The sequence below is a fragment of the Schistocerca serialis genome, chromosome 2 (genome assembly GCF_023864345.2).
Source record: "Schistocerca serialis cubense isolate TAMUIC-IGC-003099 chromosome 2, iqSchSeri2.2, whole genome shotgun sequence".
NCBI classification, from domain to species: domain Eukaryota; kingdom Metazoa; phylum Arthropoda; class Insecta; order Orthoptera; family Acrididae; genus Schistocerca; species Schistocerca serialis.
The window spans coordinates 402,844,809-402,856,278 of record NC_064639.1 but is presented as its reverse complement, the minus strand read 5'-3'; the positions used below and the strand labels follow the sequence as shown (position 1 = coordinate 402,856,278).

At 43.7% G+C, this 11,470-nt stretch overlaps 1 pseudogene; it reads left to right on the top strand.

Moving 5' to 3' along the window:
• Positions 1-7,022: 7,022 nt before the first annotated feature.
• On the top strand, positions 7,023-7,140 carry LOC126459085 (5S ribosomal RNA; annotated as a pseudogene).
• Positions 7,141-11,470: the final 4,330 nt, after the last annotated feature.

Here is an 11,470-nt window from a genome sequence, read left to right as displayed (position 1 = left end):
ATTAATTTTCTGTACCAATCAGTACGTGCTCCGACCACTGCACCAGAAACAAAACATCGCGAACAGCCATCACTTAAATTAAAATCTGGTTTCTCGAAACTTCGTCAAAACCCAGAAAAGTTAAGTCCCAACTCAACAATTTGTAAGTGTTGAGTCTAACACATGTACAAAGCAAATACGTTTTCTTTTTTTTAGTAAACCTCGTCAAGTTCATTTTTTCAAGCACGAACTCCGGCAGCTAGCTATTACCTCTACAATCTGGCTGCTGCTGCTTACTCACACCACTCGCCCGGAAAATTGGAACTGGCGATAAAACTCCGCGCCCGCTAAGGGAAACACAACAGCGATTTCACGTTTATTCCTACCCAAGAAAAAGTTACTTTGTCGATCCCTACGGATTGCAAACTTCCATCTCGCAGAAACTCTAGACAATTGTTCAACTTTTTAGCCTTTCAGGTGGTCTCCAGGCTCCTTTAATTGCAACTTTCTGTGGGCTGATGCCTCCTTAGACGACAAATGGACTATATTTTACAACCCAATGTTCACAGAAATTCCCTGACGTTATGAGGAAACGTCTGATCACTTAAACAGATAGCGATTCCTCCCGAAAGAGTATGCCGTGAACATTAGACGCAATGAGATAACAATCTTTTTCCTAGACCGCCGTCGACTGCATCTAGTACGGAAAATCCACCTACTTAAGTGTCACAGAAAAAGTAACACAAAACTATACACTTCACTTGATCGCATAACTACTGCTATGTTAACCACTCCCGAAAGGCTATAAGGGGTACGTTACAGTTTTAAGATACTATCTTTTGTTTAGTGTGGAGCTCTCCAACTGTAGCCACTCTTCGAGTAACCAGCATGTGATGCGTGAAGCTTACATTCTACATTTTACTAAGGAACTAAATTTGGGTTTCCTCGTTTTGTCACGCAAAGGCAGACGTTGATATAGAAAATATATAGCTGTGATACTAGAAATTGTTGGTAGCGTATACTAATTTGTATTCTTTCTCCCTATACGCGACAACAACAGCGTGCAGAAAGCTGAAATATCTGAGTCTTAGAGTTTTCCATCAGATCTTTTAGCGAGGTGACTTATCGACAGGAAAACTTCCTGCGCTAACCATGGAGCCTATTTTACCATGTGCAATATAATATTTGTCCTTTCGATATCCATACAGGCTCATTTTACTTGGCCATTTTTAGCTATTGGTGTTTGCAGTTATGTTACTGTTTGACCTAGACATAGTAAGAGTACTAACTCTAAGAGAGATCTGACGTCTACGTTTAATTTTCACGTGAAAACGTGACATCTACAATAAGAACATGGCTTAAGGGCTGAGATCTAAGCAAAACCAGGTTATCTCCCACAAAACTTCCTTGCAAGAGCATCATATATACAGTATGTAACTGGTGATGTAGCCCGTACAATTTTTTTTTTTTTTTCATTGTATTGAGCATGACGGAAGTAGAGGGATCTTTCACAACTTACTAACACACAGCAAGCATCAACAGAGATTGTATCAATCACCCGCGCCACATTGTTAACTATGAGAAAGTATGGTTTCCTTTCCAAGTACCCCCCCCCCCCCTCCCCGCCAAATCTGTCATTCATGCGGAAACGGAGTCGATATCTACTGTTGGATCTAGACTCTCAGGTAGATACAGTAATTCTCGTCGTCTGAAAAAAACGCTTATAATGAAAACCCAATCATGTCATGAGGGATATCAACTGAAATTTGTTACAGGACTGAGGATTTCTTGATAGTGAGGACACAATGCGGAAACCACCGTACAGCATATGGCGGAGGGGACCTTGTATTACTACTGGGTATTCGATTTTTTGTCTTATTCGCAAGTGGAACGAGGGAAGACGACTATCTATACGCTTCCGGGTGAGCTATGATTTAGTGTCTTCGCGGTCCTTACACGGGACTATGTTGGTGGCAGCAGAACAGTTCCGCGGTCTGTCGCAAATTCCCGTTCTTTAAACGTTCTGAACAGAGTTTCGCGAAAATAACGTCTTCTTTTCCCCAGGAAACGCCCATAGAGTCTACGGAGCCTGTTCATAATAGTCGCCTGTTGATCGAACCTACCGGTAACGAAACTAGCAGCACGTCTCAAGATTGGTATGATGTCCTTTTTAATCTTAGTGCGGATCCCAAACACTAGAGCAGTACTCAAGAACAGATCGGACAATTGTTCTACACGCTGTTTTCTTTATAGATTAGCTACATTTTGGTAAAATTCTCCCAATAAGCCAAAGTGGACCATTGGCCTCTCTTACAACCAATGGTAAGTGTTCGTCCTATTTCATGTCATTTTGCAACGTCAAACACTGATATTTAATCGACGTAACTGTTGTCAAGCAGCAGACGATTGATACTGTATTCGAACACTATAGGAGTGCTTTTCCTACCTATCTGCATTAATTTACACTGTTTCACGTTTAGAGCAAGCCGCCAGTCATCAGACCAAGAGGAAATTATGTTCAAGTTATCCTGCACCCTCCTACAATTACTGAAAGACGACACTGCCCGTACGCTACACCGAAGCAGCAAACAGTCGCAGATTGACGCTCACCCCATGCGTCAGATCGTTTACTTCCACGGAGAACAAAAACGATTCTGCCACACTTCCCTGGGGCACATCTGACGATACCTTTGGCTCCGACGAATGCTTACCGTCCACTATAAAATACTGGGTACCATCCATTCAACAGTCTTCGAGCCATTCACATATCTGAGAACCTATTCCACATGTCAGAACCTTCGTTAACAGTGTGCAGCCTTGATACGGCGACAAACGCTTTCAGGAAATCTAGGAATATGGAGTCTGCTTGCTGCTCTTCACCCTTGGTTCACAGGATATGGGGGTGAGAAAAGGGCAAGCTGAGTTTCGGACGGCCGATGTTCTCTAAATATGTGCTAATTTTTGGAGAGAAGCTTTCCTGTCTCAAGGCAATTAATTACATTCAAAATTAGAATAAGCTCAAGAATTCTGCACAAACCAACGATAAGAAAGTTGGTCCGTAATTTTATGGCTCTGTTCTTTCACACTTCTTATACACGAGACACAACTGCGCTTTTATCCTACTGTTTGAGACTTCGCACTGGGCGACAAATTCGAGATAGCCGCAAGACGGGGACAATGCAAAGGGTACCAAGCGAATTATTTGTTTTGACTCTTACAGCTGCTTTTCAACAAATACTTAGTTACACATTCTCCACACAGGTTTTTGTGCGGCGGTCAAACGATAGCACGTCTGTACGACCCTCCAGTATATATGACTTTTGTAAAAGCGAAATTTAAAACTTCAGCTTTCCTTTTGCTGTTTTCTATTGCCACATCAGACTGGTCTGCACGTGATTGAAAGAAGCCTTCGAGTCAGTTAGCGATTTTACGTAGGACCATAAGTTTTTATGATTCTCGAAACAGAATCTGGAGTTCCCCGGGAAAGTGTGTAGCGACCTTTGCTGTTGATGATGTATGTTAATGACCCGGCAGTCAATATTAACAGTAACGTCACACTTTTCGCAAATGACGCAATAATCTATGTTGAAGTACTGTCTGCAAAACGTTGTTAGATTCTGATCAGGTTTCAAAATAGTGCAGAGACTGCTTCGAATGTTTAGAAATATAAAATTGTACATTAAAGGAAACAAGAAACCGTATTACCCTTGACTACAATACTGAAGAGGCACAAGTTGAACTGATCAGCACATACAAATACCAGTGAGTAACAACCTGTAGGGACAAGAAACTGAGTGATAAGATAGACTAAGTCGTACGTAAAGCTGGTGGTAGAAATCGATTCATTGAAAAGATACTGGGAGAATGCAATCAATCCAACATGGAAACAGCTTACAAAACACTAGACCGACACATAATATTGCTTAAGTGTATGTCACCGATACCAAATAGGACTAACAGGGGATTCTGAACATATACAAAGAAGGGCAGCAGGTTCAAAATGGTTCAAATGGCTCTGAGCACTATGGGACTTAACATCTGAGGTCATCAGTTCCCTAGAACTTAGAACTACGTAAACCTAACTAACCTAAGGACAGCACACACATCCATGTCCGAGGCAGGATTCGAACCTGCGACCGTATTCAAAAGAAAGATATTCACAAACTGAGCGCGTCAACAACGTGTTGGTCCATCTCTGACCCTTATGCATGCAGTTATTAGGCTTGGTACTGATTGACAGAGTTGTTGGATGTCCTCCTGAGGGATATCGTGCCAAATTCTGCCCAATTGGTTTGTCAAATTGTCAACATCCTCACCTGTTCGGAGAGGCCTGCCCATAATACTCCTAAAGTTCTAAACTGGGTGGAGATCTGGCGACCTTGCTGGACAAGGCAGAGTTTGGCAAGCCCAAAGACAAGCACTAGAAACTCTCGCCGTGCGTGGGCGGGCATTCTCTTGCTGCAATGTAAGACCGAGATAGCTTGCTATAGAAATCAACAAAACGTTGCGTAAAATATCGTCGACGTAAAGTTGTGATGTAAGGGTGCCGCGGATGACGACTGAAGGGGTTCTGCTATGAAAAGAAATGGCAGCCCAGACCATCACTCCCAGTTGTCGGGCCGCTGCATGGCGGGCGACCGTCAGGTTTGTACTCCATGCCTGTCTGGGGCGTTTCTAGAGACATCTTCGGTGGACATCGGGGCTCAGTTTGGAAAGCAGAACTCATAACTGATGACAATTCTACTACTGTCATTGACATTTCAGGCCGAAGACGTGCCTGGAGACGCCCCGGACAGTGGTGAGATATCGATCGACCTGACTGTCGCCCGCCATACGCCTCGACAACCGAGAATGATGGTCAGGGTGCTATTTCTTTTCATAGCAGAACCCCTTTAGTTGTCATCCGCGGCACTCTTGCAGCACAGCGGTACGTCGACGATATTCTATGCCCCGTTTTGTTGTCTTTCATAGCAAGCCATCCTGGGCTTACATTTCAGCAAGGTATGCCGGCCCGCGCACGTCTAAGAGTTTCAAATGCCTGTCTTCGAGCTTGCCAAACAATACCTTGACCAGCAAGGTCGCCAGACCTCTCCCCAAATTGAGAACGTTTGCAGTATTATTGACAAGCCTCTCCGAACAGTTCGGAATTTTGACAATCTAACGCACCAGTTGGACAGAATTTGGCACGATATCCCTCAGGAGGGCATCCAACAATTTTATGAATCAGTGCCAAGCCGAATAACTGCTTCCATAAGCGCCAGAGGTGGAGCAACGCGTTACTGACTTGCTCAGTTTGTGAAGCTCTCTCTCTGGAATAAATCATACAACTTTTTGAAACTGTAATCATTTGTTTGTCTGTACATGTAAGTCACAACTACCGATTCCCGTCCCATTCGGATAATTCCTTCGTAGTGCGTCTTTTTTTTGTCTCAGAATATATTATCTTTTCCCTTTCTTACACAGGAACACTGAAATTAACGCACATTTTTATTTCATACTTAGCATTTAAAAACTGGTGGTCTTCCACGTGGTTCAGATGGTTAACAGTACGTAAACTGCAGTGATCTAGATACATCAACACTGACTAATGCAATACACACTTCGCTATTTGCGGACTGTTACACTCTGACCAATTCGTCAAAGACACTTTTGGTGGTTACAGATAACTTGGAAGATAAATAATTCTTATTACCTTTTTAAAATAAGCGAGTCGCTTGTAAATTCCATTATAATTAATCAGAGATTGTTGTTACAGTCCCTTGTGAAAACAGTAGCAAGCCAGACTCAGTGATTTCGGGCGTTCGTAGTCTTAAGACAGAGGCGTACTGGCGAATACATTGCTGCAGAAATAGATCTCCTTGAAGTATTGGGCATGCCGAAATCAAAAACAATTGGCATCTCCACAGATGCTGGGAACAACATATTCGGAGGGGAAGACAAATTGTTTTGCCTATCTTATACACTTAAGAGTAACGAATTGCATAAAGAACGCTAATAACAAAACTTTAAAAAGCTTAATAAGCGGAATAAAATCAATCGTCAAATTTACAAGGCAAAGTAACTACTGACGAAGAAGCTGAGTGTGGAGCAAACACGTGAGGCCACAACAATGGGAAACGTAATGTTTTTGATTCGGTCAGTACATAAAGGTGGAATAACCATCTACCTAATGTTGAAAAGATATGTAAAACTGTAACCATTACTCGTTCAAGTGTTAACCAATCCCTGCATAAAATATGCAACACGAATGATTTCTAGTGCAGACACTGAATTTTTGTCAGAAATAGCTTTTTTTATTGCCTTTTTTTTTACTTTGATCGTCGAGAGCGCAAAGGAGTTTTCTGGCAGCGATTAATTCTGGAAATCGAAGGTGCATTAAGAAATCTCATTTTTAAACATAATACAGCCAAGGTCCTATCACAAAAGCTTCTGAGCAGCGTTAAAGACAGAAGTGCAAAACATTACACAACTCTCTGTAAATGCTACACTGTCAGTTCCACGGTTTAAAAAAATGTACTTGAACATATTCAGCGCCGGTAAATTCTTCAAGAATTTGACGCAAGAGATAAATAACTACGGTAAACTTTCATCTTCAATTCAAGGGAGGACATCAGAATAACTGCTAACACTCTTTGGTCGTCACATAATCAGGAAGTAGCCAAAAGTGACCTAGTGGGGCCTGAAAGTTTGTTACGGAACGAAACAGAGCTTTACTTCTGGCATCCTTTGCTACCCAGAGGGCCAAAAGTGACCTAGTGGGGCCTGACAGTTTGTTACGGAACGAAACAAAAAAATGGCTCTGAGCACTATGGGACTTAACAGCTATGGTCATCAGTCCCCTAGAACTTAGAACTACCTAAACCTAACTAACCTAAGGACAGCACACAACACCCAGCCATCACGAGGCAGAGAAAATCCCTGACCCCGCCGGGAATCGAACCCGGGAACCCGGGCGTGGGAAGCGAGAACGCTACCGCACGACCACGAGATGCGGGCGGGAACGAAACAGAGCTTTACTTCTGGCATCCTTTGCTACCCAGAGAGCCAACGGCCTTGCCGCATTGGTAACACCGGTTCCCACCATATCACCGAAGTTAAGCGCTGTCGGGCTAGGCTAGCACTTGGATGGGTGACCATCCGGTCTGCCGAGTGCTGTTGGCAAGCGGGGTGCACCCAGCCCTTGTGAGGCAAACTGAGGAGCTATTTGATTGAGAAGTAACGGCTCCGGTCTCATAAACTGACATAAGGCCGGGAGAGCGGTGTGCTGACCACATGCTCTTCCATGTCCGCATCCAGTAACGCCTGTAGTTGAGGATGACACGGCGGTCGATCGGTGCTGTTGAGCCTTCCAAGACCTGTTCGGACGGAGTTTAGTTTAGTTTGCTACCCAGAAGCAGTGATCCTTTCATTTTTAGGAACAAAGCAAGGTGTACACCCGTCTACTCATTTGTAGCACAAAAATATTGATCTTTAGTAGGCAGTTCTGTGGCTTTTGAATGATTGGCACCGTCTTTGAACGATACTGTTTCTGAAGCAGGCCAAAATATTATAGAATGAGTATTTATGAATAAATTGGATTATAAATATTTAACTACTGTCATGTAATTGTTTTTGCTAAATGTTATATTTTGCCTAGCGTGTAAACTGTTCATCAGAAATGTTTGAAAAAGCGTTTTTTAGTTTTCTCGGCAAAAAGTCAATTGTATTCATTTTCCTGTTAAAAGTAATTAATTGTGACTACAAAATTAGTTTTTCATTCGAAATAATTTATGAAAAACAACAGTACCAAGTTTAGCCAAAAGCTTCTTATGAAATAATAAAAGAGAAAGGAAATTATGGCAACAGTAGTACCAGAGAAACTTGACAATTCATTTGTAGTTTACAATAAAAATAACAGTAGCTGATCGACAGGCTGTCTCTACATAACACGCTTTTATTTGCTTGTAGCCATTGGAAACGGACATCTTAATAAGATTAGGAACAATGGAGTTCTTCAGCCTGTTTTCGTCCTTTAGATCCCACTATTCGTAAACGCGCAAATGTGATGATCATCAATTACAACATGATTTTTGACTAGTGTCTCAAAAAATTTGAATTAATAGGAGAATATCAGTGATTTTTTTGTATTATTCAAGCCATAATTACTTTTCGAAAAAAGCAGTTACCGGTGGATGGGCCGAGTTTTCTTTTACACTCATGTTCTGAAAAAACAGAACACCTTGAACGACTAAAGATGCGACGTTCATATTCACAGGGCGTATACATTAGTATGTTTTGCAGAAGTGATTCAGTCACCTTGGTTCCGCGTGTGCCCTGTTGTCTAGTAGGTGCAGGTTCCGTAAGGGGCCCTGATAAATTGTTCCATTCGTGATGGCATCGACACGTATAAGGCGTGAATGGCGTCCTGTGGTATAGCCATCCATGTTGCATTCACCTGGTTCCAAAGTTCATCTGTGGTGGTTGGGACAGGATCACAGCATTGCATCCGTCCTTTCACCATATCCCACACACTTTCGATTGACAACAAGTCTGGTGATCTGCCGAGCCAAGGCAAAAGGCTGACAGCTTGTGACGCCAAAAAGGCACGTGTTCGTGCAGCGACATGGGGTCGTGCATTGTCTTGCTGAAAAATGGTGGTGGTGGTGGTGGTGGTGGTGTGGTTGTGGTGGTGGTTGTGGTGGTGGTGGTGTGCAGAAAGGGTATGGTTACGGACAGCAGGATGCCATTCACGTATGTCACACTAGTCACGGTGCCCTGGACACGTACCAACTGTGATTTGTGATTGTACCCAATAGCATCCCACACCGTAAGTCCTTGAGTAGGCACTATATACCGGGTGATCAAAAAGTCAGAATAAATTTGAAAACTTAATAAACCACGGGATAATGTAGATAGAGAGATAAAAATTAACACACATGCTTGGAATGACATGGGGTTTTATTAGAACAAACAAAAAAAAATTTCACAAAATGTCCGACAGATGGCGCCGGACAGCAAAACGTCAGTGACGGGCAAGAGGCACGCCGATATGTTACAGAATCGCATCATCCCCAGCCTGGCTGATAAACACCTGCTGGAACGTACGATGTTATGCAGAACGGCGCTCCACTCCATATTGCTAGACGCGTAAGAGATCTCTTGTGCGCGTCGTTTGGTGATGATCGTGTGCTCAGCCGCCACTTTCGTCATGCTTGGCCTCCCATCTCCCCAGACCTCGGTCCATGCGATTATTGGCTTTGGGGTTACCTGAAGTCGCAAGTGTATCGTGATCGACCGACATCTCTAGGGATGCTGAAAGACAACATCCGACGCCAATGCCTCACCATAACTCCGGACATGCTATACAGTGCTGTTCACAACATTATTCCTCGACTACAGCTATTGTTGAGGAATGATGGTGGACATATTGAGCATTTCCAGTAAAGATCATCATCTTTGTTTTGTCTTACTTTGTTATGCTAATTTTTGCTATTCTGATCAGATGAAGTGCCATCTGTCGGACATTTTTTGATCTTTTGTATTTTTTTGGTTCTAATAAAACCCCATGTCATTCCAAGCATGTGTGTCAATTTGTACCTCTCTATCTACATTACGCCGTGATTTATTCAGTTTTCAAATTTATACTGACTTTTTGATCACCCGGTACATTGTGAGAATGCAGTCACTGTGATGGCGCTACCCCGTCTACGGCGAACCAAAATGTGGTCATCACTTTCAAGCAAACAGAACCTGGATCCGTCCGAGAAAACACTATCTGATGCCATTCCTGTCCCCAGTGACGTCGTTCCATACACCATTGCCGTCTGGAATTTTCTGCACATTCATCAAAGGTAGGCAGATAACTGGACGACGTGCACGTAAGCCATGCCGTAGTAAACGGCGACGGACTGTCACCCTTGACAGTGTACGATGTGTTGCACTGTTCTACTGTTGCGCCAGAGCCTAGAAGGACGCAGATCTCTCCTGCAATGACATTCGGATGAGGTGTCGATCTTCTCTGACGACCTGCTCTGGGTGTAGCGAACTGACCCGTCTTTTTATGTTCTACGGCCTTCCGTGAACCATTCTGCACACACCCGTTGCACTGCCAAACACTTCGTCCCACATGAACAGTAATTTCCCGGATGGATGCATGACATTCTCTCATGCAAATAATGCGCCCTGTTTTAAGCTCACTGATCGCGCATACTATTGCGAGGCATCCTGCACGTCTGCTAAAGTCACACAGATCCATTAACTTTGGTTTATAGCGACAACGAGAGCCGCAGGCACATTTTACAAGTAGGCAGTGTTAGGCCACGGTATCGATGTTGACCTCGAATACGCGGGCCAACATGGATCAAATGCTAGTCGTTTCTGCAGAACATACTAACTTACATGTCCTGTGAATATGAACGTCCTATCACTAGTCGTCCAAGTTTGTTTGTTTGTTTTTTTTTTCACGTGAGAGTACTCACCTATTACATTTTAATATTTTGAAGCAACAGCCTCGCCGCCCTGGTAACACCATTCCCCGTCGGATCACCGAAGCGAAGCACTTTCGGACTTGCCTAGCATTTCGACAGGTGACCGTCCGGGTCAGCCGAGCGCTGTTGGCAAGTGGGGTGCACTTATCCCTTGTGAGGCCAACTGAGGAGCTGCCTGATTGAGAAGTAGCGGCTCCGGTTACGACAACTGACAACGGGCGGGAGCACACGCCCCTCAATATCCGCATCCACTGACGCCTATCGGCCGATGACGACACGGCTGTCAGTCGGTAACGTTGGGCCTTCCGAGCCTAGTCATACAGAGATAGTAGTATTCCATATTTTGATCCTACATATTATCTTGAACAATACAACGGAAGAGTTTGGGGGAATCTTAGAATTTTTCTGTCTTTGTACGATGTGTAAGTTTGTTAGTAGAAACAATAGCAATAAAAAACCGAAAGTCGGTTATTTCAGAAACCTGTTACTGTAACAATCAGGTTAAACGGGAGACAAGAAACTGGTAGTTTCAGCGATAACCGCTGTCCCAAATGTCCAGTGTAACGTGTCGCTGGGCCTCAAGACGGAGCCTTCCGCCCCGCTGGGTGGAGCAGGCGCTAATTGCCCGCCTAATGCCGCCTTTCTTTCGCGGCCCGCCCCTCGCGCCCAGTGCTCCCTGCAACAGGTTCCGGCAGAGTAAAAACTGCGAAGTCTCTCGCAGACCGCTAACTCCCCGACAAATGAGTTACAAGTGCTTTAGTCAAGTCGCACGTTCACCACCGGAAGAACAGTAGATGAACCATTCTCTACAGCACCGAGCAGAGCTGCGAAGAGAGAGAGAAATTATTTTTATTCCTCACTTGCACGGCGTAATTTGAATTCATGTCTGCAATTTGTCGCGGTCAGTCTATCTGACAGGGGGACTAAGAGTGAAATTCCAGTTCCATTAGTTAAATTTTAGTTTTTTACTGCTTCCTTAGGCTAGTTTCACTCACAAATATATTTTGAAAGAAAAAAAAGTGCTG